Source organism: Zingiber officinale, chromosome 7A (genome assembly GCF_018446385.1).
Source record: "Zingiber officinale cultivar Zhangliang chromosome 7A, Zo_v1.1, whole genome shotgun sequence".
NCBI lineage: Eukaryota > Viridiplantae > Streptophyta > Magnoliopsida > Zingiberales > Zingiberaceae > Zingiber > Zingiber officinale.
This window is the reverse complement of record NC_055998.1, coordinates 22,177,351-22,193,270: the sequence shown is the minus strand read 5'-3', so window position 1 is coordinate 22,193,270 and position 15,920 is coordinate 22,177,351. Positions and strand designations below refer to the sequence as shown.

The window sequence follows — 15,920 nt, the reverse complement described above, 5'->3', positions numbered from 1 at the left end:
TGAACAGATGAAGGCACCCTGGTGAACAGTGAAAGGCGCCTTGAATCTGTGATAAGGTTCGACCAGTTCGCCCCTTATCTCCGCGGCTGACTCGGCTCATTCAAGGCGCCTTGGTGAACAGTAGAAGGCGCCTTGAATAGCCTTTATAAGAGGTCTTGACCAGCAGCTCTAAACATCAAGTTCTAGGCTTTCTTTCGGTTGGGGCAGTTGGCTTTGATGTGCCCCTTCTGGTTGCACCCGTAGCAAGTGACTTCAAACTTTACCTTCGAGTTCGGTTGGGCCTCCTTGGATTGAACTACTTTCTTTAGATCTTTCTTGTTGAAGCCCTTCTTCTTCTTGTAGAGCTTCTTCATGAGATTCACTAGTTCGCTGGTCAGTTCATCTTCTGAATCTTCTGAGTCGGGTTCATCTTCTGATTCCGGTTCAATTTTTCATCGGGATCTTGGTTCGCGTGTTCGACTAGTACCTGCAAGCAAAGCTATACCTTTCTCGGATGACTGTGCATTAGTTTGTTTATGAAGTTCAAATTCACTAAATAATTCATCTAATTTTAAGGAAGACAAATCCTTGGAGACTTTGTAGGCATCTACCATCGATGCCCACAATGTACTCCTAGGAAACGAGTTAAGAGCATACCTTATAATGTCCCTATTTTCTACCTTCTGCCCGATTCCATGAAGAGAGTTCAGAATATCTTGAATTCGAGCGTGTAACGAACTTGCCGTCTCGCCTTCCTGCATTTTTAAATTGTATAGTTTATTAAGTAATAAGTCACGCTTACTTACCTTGGTTTCCGAGGTGCCTTCGTGAAGTTCGATCAGTTTCTCCCACAGCTCCTTTGCGGAAGAGAACGGACCGACTCTGTTTATTTCTTCCTTGGTAAGACCGCACTGGATGGTGCAGGTAGCTTTGGCGTCAGCTTCCACCTTTTTGATAAAGGCTGGCTCCCAGTTCTCACAGGATGTAGGCTTTCCGTCTGTATTAGTTGGTAGTTGCAGTCCTGTCTTGACTATCATCCAGGTGTCGAACTGGATCTTTAGATATATCTCCATTCGCCCCTTCCAATATCCGAAGTCTTCTCCGAAAAATAGTGGGGGATGAACAATGCTATATCCTTCTTGTTGGGCCATTTAGATCTGAAAAAAAAAACACAAACAAGAAGATCTATTCCAAGACTGAGTCTTGGATTAGTAGTGCGGGAAGAAGAAGAAAAAATAACGAGCTCAAGTGGTATTGACCAACTTTGAGCAACACCGATTTGAAAAGAATTAGAATTTTAGCTACTTAGCTAATTTCTAATTGACTCCGAAAGAAAAATAAACAAAATACCACGAAGAAAAAACTGTTTTGAATGGTGGTTGCACCAATTCAAAACAACCCCGCTCTGATACCAATTGTTGGATCGAAAAGAATTTAGATATCTCTACAATAGCATGATATTGTTCACTTTAGGCCTAGACCCTCATGGTTTTGCTCTTGGGCTCTCCCCAAAAGGCCTCGTGCCAATGGAGATATCTTTTCTCTTATAAACCCATGATCTTTCCCATGTGGTTCCAATATGGGACTATGTTTGCAACCTTGCAACCCCAACAATACCACGAAGCATAAGAAATTTGTAATTTCTTATTTTGAAATTAAAAGAAATATGAGTCTAGGCGTTAAACACGCAATATGAGTTGATCAAGTCAAGTCTTCCAGCTCTAGTCAAAACTAACTGGACCAAATTGACTTAACTTGACTAACCATGTGAAAGCTGTTGCCCTATAGGCAATTAAGCAAGTAGCTAAAGGTTAGACAGTTGGTAAAGGACACTCAGTTTTCTAGTTAAGCATGTTTTGATCTTTAGGGCTCTGATACCTCTTAAAGTCAATCTGTTATACTTGGCTCATGCTTGGACTTAAGGACCAACTGACTTTGAATGAATAAACTAAATCAAATTTTTAGCATTACTCCCTCCTTGTCCTAAAATTTAAATTTTGTTTAGACTTAAGCAACGTTTGCTGTTAACAAGTCTTTCAAAACTTAACTTTGTAAATTCTTGCTTATTTTTGATATATGACAAAGGGGGAGAGTAGCAAAAATGTAAAATTCAAATTTAAAATAATATAAAAGGGGGAGCAATAGTTAAGGGGGAGCATATAGTTGGCGCTAAAACTTTAAATTCGTAGAGTTTACTTTAGCAAAATTTGCCTTGTTAAATGTGTTCATTTTTTTTTCTTAGCAAATTTGCCATTGTTAAAAGTGTTCATCTATTTCGTTTGTCTACCTAACTTTGAATTTGAGTTGCCATAATCAAAAAGGGGGAGATTGTTGGTGCGGGAAGCATCCGACGATCGAACTCGTGTTTTGATAATGGCAAAGGATTCAAAGTTATGGTGTTTTGTGATCTAACAAGTCTGCTTGAGGATTTCAGGAAAGTCCTAGCTGCGGTTAGGCAAAGGGAAAACCCTAGGGGGTGGTAACCCTAGGTCATAGGGGGTGGTAACCCTATGCGGAAAGTCTTGGCAGGTCGATGACTTCAGGCAAAAGTCCTAGGGGGTGATAACCCTAGGTGGAAAGTCCTGGTGTTGCGAACCAGGTGAAAGACTGGATTAGCCGGGAAGCGGAAGTCCAGCAGAAAGTCCGGGAGCTTCGAGTGCCGAGCAAAAGTCCAGTCGATTTGGAGGATCGAACTGGCATCAGGTAATCTCTCCTGAGGGGAGTAGGTGAGGACGCGTTCCCCGTAGAGGGAACAGTAGGCGTCGGGTCGACCTAGGGTTTTCGGATGGAAATTCGAAGTCAGACCCGGACAGTCCGGAGACTGTCTATACTTCATTTATCATATTTATTGTATTATGTGCTAACTTTGTGTTGCAGGGTAGTGTTTGGGACTAACGTATCTTGCAGGTGCAAAGGAGCAACCTAAAGCCTCGGATGAACAGTGTCCGAGGCGCCTTCATGGAGCTTGGAGGCGCCTCGGGTGCAAGGCTGGAGCTGGTTGTGAGAAGCTGTTCAAAGGCGCCTTGATGAACAGTGGAAGGCGCCTTGAACAGATGAAGGCGCCTTGGTGAACAGTGGAAGGCGCCTTGAATCTGTGATAAGGTTCGACCAGTTCGCCCCTTATCTCCGCGGCTGACTCGGCTCATTCAAGGCGCCTTGGTGAACAGTAGAAGGCGCCTTGAACAGCCTTTATAAGAGGTCTCGACCAGCAGCTCTAAACATCAAGTTCTAGGCTTTCTTTCTTCAAAGTGCTGTTAACTCAATCATTCCGAAGTGCTGCTGCAACATTCCGACGAACCGGAGCTCTATTTTCTTCTTCCTTAAGTTGTCAGTACAAAGTTATTTTAATACTCTCATTGTAATTTGTAATTCTTATCGAGCTTATAGTTGTTGCCCACCGGAAGCGATCAAGGATCGCGGGCCTTCGAGTAGGAGTCGCCTTAGGCTCCGAACGAAGTAAATCCTCCGTGTTCTTCTGTGTGTGTTTCTCTATTTCATTTCCGCTGCATTAATTTCTGATCGATAGTTTTACGACTCCGATAAACGAACGATTTAGCCACGAGCGCTATTCATCCCCCTCTAGTGCTTCTCGATCCAACATTATTCACTCTTTCCTTAACTAACACTGGCCGCCAGCACAACTAGTCAGGCGGGTTTTGCTCGAGTCAAAGGCCTCGGCTTCAATCCCTCAGCCATGCACTTTTTATTCCAATTTATTTTAAACGTTCCTAACTACTGTTTATATATATTTCGTTCCATTTATGTTCACAAAATATTTGTAGAATAGTTGGTCGGCTGGACTCGGTTTAGGCTCCGTTCAGGTCCGAGGTCCACTGTTCGAATCTCGACATGAACATTTTTTGTCAAAACTTCCTTCGTTTAGTAAAAATACCAAACGACCTCCAAAAATTACATAAAAATACTCTAAAAATTTCTAAAAATCTCTAGAATATTTTAAACTTATTTCTAAATATTTTTAAGGACATTTAGAACTCGAAATAGGAAAAATTGTGTCATTATAATTTCCCATACCTTATAAAAAATTCGTCCTCGAACTTAGAATAGTTCTGGATATTTCTGTCTCATACTGTCCTTACGCTCCCAAGTGACTTCCTCATGTTTCTGGTTCCACCAGATGACCTTCACTAGTGGCACTTCTTTGTTCCTTAGTCTCTTGACTGCTCTGTCCACTATCTGTGTAGGTCTGCTCTCGTAGCTAAGATCCTCTTGGATCTGCACTGACTGAGGCTGAATCACTTGGCTAGGATTGTGAATACACTTCTTTAGCATGGAGACATGAAATACGTTATGTATTGCTGACATGTCTTGAGGTAAGTCCAGCTTGTATGCTACTTTCCCAATCCATTTTGCGATCAGGTGGGGTCCTACATAACGAGGACTTAATTTGCCCTTCTTGCCAAATCTCATCACTCCCTTCATCGGAGCAACCTTGAGAAAGACTGAATCCCCTACTTGGAATTCAAGTGGCCTACGGCGTGTGTCAGCATAACTCTTCTGTCTACTCTGGGCAGTCTCAATTCTCTGTCTGATCTTCTGGATAGCCTGAGTGGTTTCTTCTATCATCTCAGTCTGAATGCCCAGCTCTACTTCCATCTCTCTTCTTTCACCTGCTTCTTGCCAACAAATGGGTGATCTGCAGTTCTTACCATACAACGCCTCATAAGGTGCCATCTTGATGGTGGCCTGATAGCTATTGTTGTAAGCAAACTCAGCTAAGCATAAATACTTGCACCAACTTCCCTTGAAATCTAGTGCACAAGCTCTGAGCATATCTTCTAGAATCTGATTTACTCGCTCTGTCTGTCCATCAGTCTGAGGATGGAAGGCTGTGCTGAACTTGAGTTTGGTGCCTAGTGCATTCTGAACACACTCCCAAAAGTGTGAGGTGAAGCATCCATCTCTATCAGAAACAATAGATTTAGGAACTCCGTGAAGTCTGATCACCTCCTTAACATATAACTGTGCCAACTGCTCTATAGAGTGGGACACCTTGATGGCTAGAAAATGAGCAGACTTGGTCAATCGGTCTACTATTACCCATATCGCATCATATCCATTTGTGGTTCTTGGGAGACCTGTTATGAAGTCCATGGATATGTCTTCCCACTTCCATTCTGGTATAGGAAGAGGCTGTAGAACTCCTCCTGGTCTCTGGTGTTCTGCTTTGACCCTCTGACATATCAGGCAGGTACTGACATATTTAACTACATCTCTTTTGAGTCCAGACCACCAGAACATCTGTTTCACGTCTTGATACATCTTGATAGAACCATGATGCATGGAGTATGGTGTACTATGAGCTTCTTCTAGAATCTTCTTTCTCAGCTCTTCATCATTGGGGACACAAAGGCGGCTCCCCTGATAAAGAATTCCACTGTCTGATACTCGAAACTCTGAATTTTCTTCTTTCTGTATCCCCTGCTTGATCTTCTGGATGTCTGGATCTTCACTTTGCTTTCTCTGTATATCCTCAAGCAGGGTAGACTCTGAGGTTAATGCAGAGAGTTGCCCATAAATAATTTCAATACCAGAGTTTGACAACTCCTTCTGCAGTGGTAGGGCTAATGATGACAAAGACGTCAGGGATGCACTGGATTTTCTGCTTAGTGCATCTGCCACTTTATTAGCTTTGCCTGGGTGGTAGAGGATTTCACAGTCATAATCTTTGACCAACTCTAGCCACCTACGCTGTCTCATGTTTAAGTGCTTTTGAGTAAAGAAGTATTTAAGACTCTGATGGTCTGTGAAGATTCTGCACTGAACGCCATACAAATAATATCGCCAAAGTTTTAGTGCAAAGACCACAGCTGCCAGCTCAAGATCATGAGTGGGGTAGTTCTTTTCATAAACTTTGAGTTGTCTGGAATCATAAGCTATCACTTTTCCTTCCTGCATGAGTACAACTCCTAGGCCCATCTTGGAAGCATCACTGTAGATGTCAAAACTCCTGTCACTTTCTGTAACTGTCAGGATAGGAGCACTGGTCAGTCTCTTCTTTAGCTCTTGGAAACTCTGCTCACATTTGTCTGACCATTTAAACTTCTTGTTCTCTCTGATGAGGGCTGTCAGTGGAGAGGCTATCCTGGAAAAGTCCTCCACTAATGCACAGGATCCCATCAGAACTCTGAAGTTAAGCGTGCTTGGGCGAGAGTAGTACTAGGATGGGGGACCCCCTGGGAAGTCCTCCACAAATTTTCTGTAGTACCCAGCTAAACCAAGGAAGCTTCTGATCTCCCTAGCATTCTTGGGTCTGCTCCAGTTGTTGACCGCTTCTATTTTGGCTGAATCCACTTGGATGCCTTCTTTAGAAATGATGTGGCCTAGAAACGCCACCTGATCTAACCAGAACTCGCACTTTGAGAATTTATCATAAAGCTGCTTTTGCTGAAGAGTCTGCAGTACTATCCTCAAGTGCATGTCATGCTCCTCTAAGGTTCTGGAATAGACTAGAATGTCGTCGATGAACACGATGACAAACTTGTCAAGGTATTCTTTGAATACTCTGTTCATCAATTCCATAAAAACCGCTGGTGCATTAGTCACACCAAAAGGCATGACTTCAAACTCGTAGTGTCCGTATCTGGTCCTGAAAGCCGTTCTGGGTATGCCCCTTTCTTTCACTTTCAGCTGATGGTACCCAGAGCGCAGGTCTATCTTTGAGAATACTGTTGCCCCTCTCAACTGATCAAATAAGTCATCGATCCTGGGAAAGGGGTACTTGTTCTTGATTGTCACTTGATTTAGAGCTCTATAATCTATGCACATCCGCATAGATCCGTCCTTCTTCTTGACAAACAACACAGGAGCTCCCCATGGTGAATGACTAGGGCGGATGAAGCCTTTGTCAAGTAGCTCCTGAAGTTGCTCTTGTAACTCTTTCAGCTCCACTAGAGACATGCGGTATAGAGCTTTTGAAATTGGCTCCACTTCTCTGTTGGGAGGTAGTCCAGGTAGCTCTTCTGGAAATACCTCTGGATACTCGCAGACTATCCGAACTTTCCTCCTGCTTGAGTCCTTTCTGTTCTTCTATATTCACTATGAATGCAAGAAAGCCAGCACACCCTTTAGCTAACATCTGGTGAGCTGTCAGAGAATAGAGAAACTTCTGGGTCTTCTTCCTTGGCACTCCTGTGAATTCAAAGGTTGGTTCACCCTCTCAACTAAAGATCACTTTCCTTCCAGTTCTGATTACTTGACTGGGGTCTCTATTTCCCCATTGTCTTGTCTTCTATCTTGACTGGCTTGTGTTGCGTTTATTGTGCCTTGATGCCGTTCAGATAGTGCTCATGAATGCCCTGCTGACCAGCTCTTCACCAATCCGTGGTCGGTGAGTTTCACTACTCACATTAAGTGTTATTTCTAGTCTCAGCATTCAGAGCATCAGTCTGACTCGTTCTTTCACTGTACTTACTAACTCTAGGCAAAGGCGAGCTAGCCTGTTGAATATTTTGACCGCTTCTTCTACTGGTAAGTCACCTTGTCTGAATTCTATAAGCTCTTCATAATGTTTATTAGTGATCCGTTGACAGAAAAATTCTTCGTAAAACTCTATCACGAAGTCAACCCAGCTCATCTGGTTGACTGCTCTCTTACTCTTAACTCGCTCCCACCACATACAAGCATCTCCAGATAGGCAGAAAGAGGCACACTTAACCTTCTCGACTTCTGGCAAGTCAAGAAGCTCCATTGTGCTCTCAAGTGTCTTGAACCAAAGCCTGGGTATCCCAGGGTCAGTCGTGACTGAGAAACTTTCTAGCTTCAGCTTCAGCCACTGTATCAGGGATGCTTCTTGTCTTCTAGGTGTTGTGGCGACTTCCAGGGTGGCTGGTGGAACTTCAGTCACCACTGGGGTCTCCACATTGGTGGTTGGGGGAGTGGGAGGAACTGACTATTGATTGGTCATCAAGTTGGCAATCACTTATTGCTGCTCTACTACTTGTCTCTGGAGTTGGGCAACAACTTCAGAGAGATTGGGCTTAGTTGATCTAAGCTCTTCGTTCTCCTGATCTTGGTTCTCAGTACGAACTGTATGGGGATGTTCTCTTCTTGCCATCTAATTATGCAAAGAAGAAGACTTGATATTTTCTCTACCCTTTCTAAACATACATATATATGAATAAGGAAAAGAAAAACAAAAACTTCTATCTTACTAAAGTGCATATAAGCAAATACTCTATACTGCAAATGATAAGGAAAGCATAAAAGGAAAACTTAAATACTTTCTTACTTGAAGACGACAAAGCTGGTGTTGATGTGTGATGCTGGAGAATGGGGACTGCTCTGATACCAACTGTAACGACCACCCTTTTTACTACCACTACTACTCTCTAAGGATGACCGTTACTTAACTACCAACTCTACTTAACCGGTATGATCGAAACCACGAGGAGTCCTTATCGAAAAATTTTGGTAGAGTCTCCCCTATACCGGTGACCAAATTCATCTATACATACACACTATACACAGCCACAGGCGGCTGGAACATATATCAAACACCCATGCAGTTTAATAAGTGACAAAAACTATAATATCCACCTATTACATAGAAACTCATCACAGCATGCAAACTAAAACACAAATAAACTCAATAGGAACATAGAACATTAAATACAGTCTCAATGACATCAACTATAAAGTACAACTCATTTACTTCTTATCCACTAAACACAAAAACTCAAAACTTCCCAGTTCTCTCCCATAGTCCACGCATCACACACCATCCGCACCACCTTGTCGCCTTCCTTGCTAAATCTTTTCCTTTCCTTTATCTACAGTAAGAGGAAATGCAATCTAAAAGCAAAATTTGTTTAGTAAGCGCTATCTAACTCACAAAAACATGAATATGCATGTATACAGAAAGAACTAGAAACTATATGCTCTAAAAGAAAGTAAAGCATAAACATAACTGCTCATGTCAAACTAATAGCAAAGAAAAGCTAAGGAATCTACTCATGTAATTCTAATAGCTAATCATGCTACACAAGGATAAAACTGCATGCTGGAAGATAAAGCTAATCATGCTAAATATCAAATTAGGAAACAAACAAAACTAATACTGCATGCTAGAATTCAAAAGAAGCTAAACTTACTGACTCTAAGCATAAATGGTGCTTGTTTCATTTGTTTCAAAACTTATACTTTATTACTTTAAAATAATAATCAACTTCTGTTGGGCCCGGCATTGTACTAATTTGTGCGCATCCTTAATATGAGTCGAGGTAGCTAATCCCGAAACTGCTAAGGTACTTCTAGGCGATCTTGTGCCTAGGGGCGATCTAGGAGCCCACCCAATGGACCTTGTGTCCGGTACATGCCATTAAAAAGTAAAATACTTATTTTCTTTTTAACTATAACTTCCTTATACTTGTTATTCTTTAATTCTCTTATAACAAAATGTCTTGGCATTTATTCAAACACTTAGTGTGCTTTTAATCCTAAACTTCTGGAATTTAGGATCAATTTAAGACCTTGGTCTTTTCTTACTTATACACACTCATAACCCCTAAAAGAGTTTAATAGAACACTATATGCATGAAAATTCTAGAGTTTCACAGAATAAACACAAATATCAATACTTGCTGTGAAAGTAAAAAGGAAATATAGTCTTTTTAAACATGATGAACAAGAAGACCATTATCATTACGTAAGCATGCTATGAATGTAAAAACAATTCCATCTACACTATAAAATCTAAAGAAACTAGAAACTAATTGTTTTAAAAGGAAGGCTACTCATGCACATCTAATAACATAAGGAACTAGAAATCTGCTCATTGGGTAACAAAGCAAGTCTAAACCCAAAATACCCAGTGTTATCACAAAAATATAAGTGACGCAATTAAGTCTATTAGTAAAAGAAACCATTCATCTATCAGGGGAAACCATTCTTCACTAATAAAAACTTCTGTAATATTCCAGTTGGTACCAAAAATATAGTAAACTGGTAATTTCTCTTTCATAAAACCTAAACTATCATTCAAGTGGAATAACATATAGTTATACTATCATATATCTCCTGAGCAGCACAACCCATAATCCATACATATTCTACTTCAGAAATTAAACTAAATCTCCAAATCACAGTTAACTGCCAAACTCTGAAAATCCTATAGCAAATCTCCTATATCCCTAGCAACAATACTTTAAGCATGCTACTGTTGAACTAAAATAAAAGAGAATCTTTGGGTCACGGCAGCAAACACAACCCCACATGCTCAATGAAATCAAAGATTTGTTCTAGCCTACTGAGTATTACCAATTGGTTCTAAAAGAAGGTGCAGGAAATTGCATATCATGGCAGCAAACCCATCCAACAAAAAAACCTTCTATCTTCTTTATGTGATTCACAGAAATTCGAAAACAAAAGTAAACAGAGTCCGAAATCTAATCCAAATTCCTCTCTTATAACCCTAATGAAGCTCACGGCAGCAACATGGCAGCAAGTTCACAACATGCTTCAAAAATCAAAGATACAAGGAAACATCAATTGGAAATCCAGAACCACCCTTACCACAGGTGAGTAAGCGACTTACCCTTGCTTTTAGGACTTACAACTGGAAGGAAAGGCTGCTAGGGTTTCGGGAAAAGCTTGAGATTCCAGCTCTTCCTTGTGCCTACGACTTCTTCTTGATGAGAGAACCTTGTACTGATGAAGCACCTCCGGAGAATCCCCTCGCCGCCACCGGAATGTGCCCTAGCTGCGGTCCTGTTTCGCCCGAAAGAAAAGTCACCGTCGCACGCAGAAGAGGAAATCGCGAGCGAGAGAGGAGAGGGGATTTTAGGTCACGAGATAAAACCTAGGTTCTCTTCTTATAACTAGGGTTTTTATCATCTAACTACTGCTTAAGTATTATTCACTCTTTCCTTAACTAACACCGGCCGCCAGCACAGCTGGTCAAGCGGGTTTTACTCGAGTCAAAGGCCTCGGCTTCGATCCCTCAGCCGCACACTTTTTATTCCAATTTAATTTAAACGTTCCTAACTACTGTTTATATATATTTCGTTCCATTTATGTTCACAAAACATTTGTAGAACAGTTGGCCGGCTGGACTCGGTTAAGGCTTGGTTCAGGTTCGAGGTCAACTGTTCGAATCTCGACTTGAACATTTTTTGTCAAAACTTCCTTCGTTTAGTAAAAATACTAAACGACCTCAAAAAATTACATAAAAATACTCTAAAAATTTCTAAAAATCTCTAGAATATTTTAAACTTATTTCCAAATATTTTTAAGGAAATTTAGAACTCAAAATAGGGAAAATTGGGTCGTTACACATGCACCTCTAATCGGACTGGAAGTGTTTCAGATAAATAGTACATAAGGCGCCTGAGTTGATTAGAGGTGCCTCGGATGAATAGTTGCCAAGATGTCTCCAATCACAATGAAGGTGCCTCCAACACGATAGAGCTGTTGAAGAACTATTGGCTGCATGGATAAAACTTTATCCATTGAGGGCGTCCTATATGATATTAGAGGCACCTCCAAGCCACGTCAACAAACGGTAACTTTTTTCAAAATACTATAAATAGTACCCTGGAGCTAGGAGTTAAATAACAATTAATGTATTCATTTTATGAGTTACTCTTGAGCTTTCAAAGTTTGTAAGAGGCTAATTCGCCTTCATGAAGGAGAATTTTAGTAGAATTTTTTTAACTACCTTAGATTAATAATCACTTAGATTGTAACCAATTAAAAACCCTTAGCCTTCTTACCCTTTTATGTTATTATTTTTTATGTTAATTAATTGTTATCTAATATTGTGTCCTTGATAAAAAATAGTAGCAAGATAAGTGTTAACTTATTTTGGCAGGCTATTCACCTCCTCTAGTCGATCCACAATGGTCTAACAAAAAGTACCCGATTGCTATAATGGGCAAATCACTGAGCGAAAATGCACGATGGAGGGAAGATTTGGGGGAATGAAGGTGGAGAAAAATCTTTGCTATCAGCTCTGTACTTCTTGTCCTTGGTCACAACCTCCTTATATAGGAGCTTAAACCATTGTAGTATTCAATGGACAAATTTAGGTCATTTACTACCTTTTAATACATCCAGCTCAAACGGCTAGAGGTTATAGATTTTTCATTAATCATTGATTAATGCATCTGTTAAATTTGAGCAAAAAATATTTAGGTGGCAAAATGTTGGTTCATTCGATTAGGTAAATTTTGTCTCAACCAGTCCGGCATTCGACGCCGTAGGTCATGCTCGCATATGAGTCAACTAGGTTCAGTGCAATCCGGATCCTGAATTTATGCCCCTCCTACACACCCATGCATGAGAGAGAGTCTCTCCTCATGCATGTGTTCATATCATCAATGCATGTGCAACAATATAAATCAACCAAAATGCCTTGAAACATCCAATGTGGAACTAAACCTATACACAAAGGAGTCTCCTGTTAGAGTGTATACTGAAAGCCTAAGCTTTTGTAAACATTTATTTTGAATAAAGAATCACATTTGGTCAAATTATCTACATTTGTTTGTAGTTGTTCAATTAATTTATATTGTAGATAACATAGTATGTGGTGTCACATACAGAAGATGATGTTATCAGTACCTTAAAAATTATAAATAGTAGCTCACGACCAAAATGGAAAGGAACAAACCATTGGAAGGTCGTAGTGTAATTAGGAATTAGTTTATCTTAATTATATAATTACACTAGTACACTTAGAGTGTATTGAGTAGAACCATTAGAGGTCGTTTCTTTTATACTGACTTTATAAAGGAACAAAGACCTCAGTTATTATGAAAGTGTGTGCTCTTAATCCTAATATAATAACAAGCACATATATTTGATATTTATTTTTTTAATTTATCAATGGGTGAGATTTAGTTCGATAAATCAATAAGCCTGATAAGTTGGGAAATGATATCACTTATAGTGTGTGTTGTTGATTATAAAAGCAAACTGTGTTCTAGTGATCTAGGTTGATAATGTCCCCAAGATGAGCTCATAAGGATTGTCATGTTAAACCCTGCAGGTGGACTTTAGTCCGACATGACGATAAGGTTGAGTGGTACTATTCTTGGACTAAGATACTAATTAAATGAGTTGTCGGTAACTCACTTAATTAGTGGACATTTGGCATCTTAAACACAGGGAGACTAACACACTCATAATAAGAAGGAGCCCAAAAATATAATTTGGGATTGGTGCGGTAGTTCAATAATAGTTCTCTAGTGGAATGAATTATTATTGATAAAATTAAGTTGTGTGTTCAGGGCGAACACGAGATGCTTAATTTTATCAGGAGACCAAAACCAATTCCTCCTCTCGGTCCCTATCGTAGCCTCTTATTTATAGAGTACTATACCCACCTATACCCACCTTCATACCCATGATGTAGGGGTCGGTCAAGCTAGCTTGTGGATCAAGCTAGGGTCGGCCAAACCTTGGTTCATGGGTGGCCGACCCCCATTAAATTAAAAAGAATTTTAATTTTAAAATTTTCTTATGTGAAAGATATAATTTATTGGAGAGATTAAAAATTAAAATATCTCTTTTAAAAGGATCTACAAAAGATTAAAGAAAGAGATTAGATCTCTTTCCTTATTTGTAGATTGGAAAGATATTTTATTTTTCTTCTTTGTAAATTATTCACATGTTGAAAAATTAAAATTATAGAAATTTCTTTTTATCAACCATGAAGGGATTTTAAAGGGAAATTTTATTTTTTAAAATTTCCGAAGACAAATAAGGAATTTTAATTGTTGATTGAAATTGCCTTGTTTGCTCTTATTGATGTGGCCGACCATGACATGAAGGTTAAGGAAATTTTTGTTTAATTTTTATTAATTAATTCATGTCAAGGAAAGTTAAGGAAATTTTATTGTAATTAAATTTCCTTATTTACCAAAGCTAAGGATTATAAAAGAGGGGGTTGGGGTGCCTTCATGACACACAACTTTATTATTCTTCTCCCTCTTTTCTTCCTTGGTGTGGCCGGCCCCTTCAAGCTCTCTCTTCTCCTTGTTGTGGCCGAACCTCTTCTTCCTCTTGGAGATCAAGTGGTGGTCAGTTTGAGAAGAAGGAGAGAAAGCTTTCATCCCTTGGAGCATTGGTGGTGGTTTTTCTTCTTCCTTGGAGGTGCACTTGACTTGGCCGAACCTTGCAAGGAGGAGAAGAAGGTGCTTTGGTGGTTTCTCATCTTGGAAGATCGTTGCCCACACAACGTCCGAGGTTAGAAGAGGAATACGGTAGAAAACCTAGAGGTTTTTGCTTGCAAAAGAAAAGGTATACTAGTATTTTATTTCCGCATCATACTAGTTTTATCTTCATGTAAAAATACCAAATACAATAGGCATGCGATTCTAGTATTTTGAATTTGTTTTCGATGTTGTGTTCTTTGTTTTTCTTTTCCTTGTGATTTGATTGTTCTTTTCGGTTGACCTAAAGTTATTTAAGGAAATTAAATATTAGCTTTCCTTAAAAGGCTTTGTCTAGGCGGTGGTGGTTGTTCCCATATCCAAGAAGGCCATGTGCCTCACCATGCAGTCCTGGAAGCCAATTTTGGAAATTAATATTTAATGGAATTAATAACCTAGGTGATTTGGATCGAACGTGTTAAGTTCCGCAGGAGATCCAAGTCTAAACCTAAAAGAACAAATAGATTAAACTTTGGATCAAACGTGTTAAGTTCCGCAGGCGATCCAAGTTTAATTTAAAAGAACACATGGTAGCTAGGAAAAGGTTCAGACCTTTGTACAAAATTTTTGTACAGTGGAACCATTAGGTTTTCCGAGTAGCAACCAACAATTGGTATCAGAAAGAGGGTTTTGCCTCTGTGTATTTGGTATTAGTTTAATTATGCACATGACATACATAATTTAGGCAGGTTAATAGTAGGATGTGCTAACTTTGTGGATGCAGGATCCAACTATTATGGCTTATAGTTTTTATGTATGTGATTGGACCCTTGGACATGTCAAGGGCATTTATGTGTGTGCATGATTGTATTATAAAATACAGCAAGAGCTGTATTTAGTTTTATTAGGATTTTATTTTTGATCTAGTTACATGTACATTCCTTTTATGGAATATAGGATCGATGGATGTAAATTTTTATTTTATGTTCGATCTAGTTCACATGTACATTCCTTCGAGGAATATAGGATCGAAAAATGTAAAATTCTATTTATGTCGCGGATCGAATCTTGCAAGGCGTGGAACTTTTTAAGGACCAGAGACGCAGTGGAACAAGGAGCAAGATGGATGCGACATCTAGACCCGGTGGCGGTGGCCAAAGATGGCAGCAGCTACGGTTGGCGACACACGGAGGACAACAATAGATAAAAGCCATAATAGTTGAAAATTAGTTTTTCTATTTATTGCTTTTTATGCTGTGACTGTGTATGCTTGTTAGTATGCATGTTAAGTAGGCTAGCATAGTCAAAATTCCTCATTTTTAAATAACTAAGTGGGAGAGGGATTTTAAATAAATTCCACGGTCTCAATTACTGGTTTGTAAGTGATGTAGACAAGCTTGCGCGTTGGCTCTGAGTGCCTTCCTCCATATCGGATGAGCTTGTTTGTGGATCACTAGAACAAACTTCCATTTTGGATGACTATAGGAAGTTAATTAAGAGCGTGTGATCTTCCCCATCGGAAGGGGCACAATCTTATTAATGGACTTAGTGTCAAGTAATGGTATTCACTTAGGCATGTCTAATAGTATCCTCCCCATCGGAGTCACTGCTATTATTCGTGTGACCAAAGGAAACCAACTATTAATTTTATTTGTCAAAAAGTTAGGTTGACAAGATAATAAAATTAATGGGTTAAACCCTCCTTTTATAAATGTTGAATTTGTATACGTCCACACTATCGTGGCATACAAAATTCTCGGTGTTTTGAGGTGTTGGTTAATTTAAAATAGTATTGTTTGAGGAATCAATATTATTCTAAATTTAGAGTTT

The 15,920-nt window shown here is 39.6% G+C and overlaps 1 pseudogene; it reads left to right on the top strand.

Annotated features, from left to right (window-relative positions):
• The first annotated feature begins 6,085 nt into the window (after window positions 1-6,085).
• On the top strand, window positions 6,086-6,198 carry LOC122003327 (annotated as a pseudogene).
• The last annotated feature ends 9,722 nt before the right edge of the window (window positions 6,199-15,920 follow it).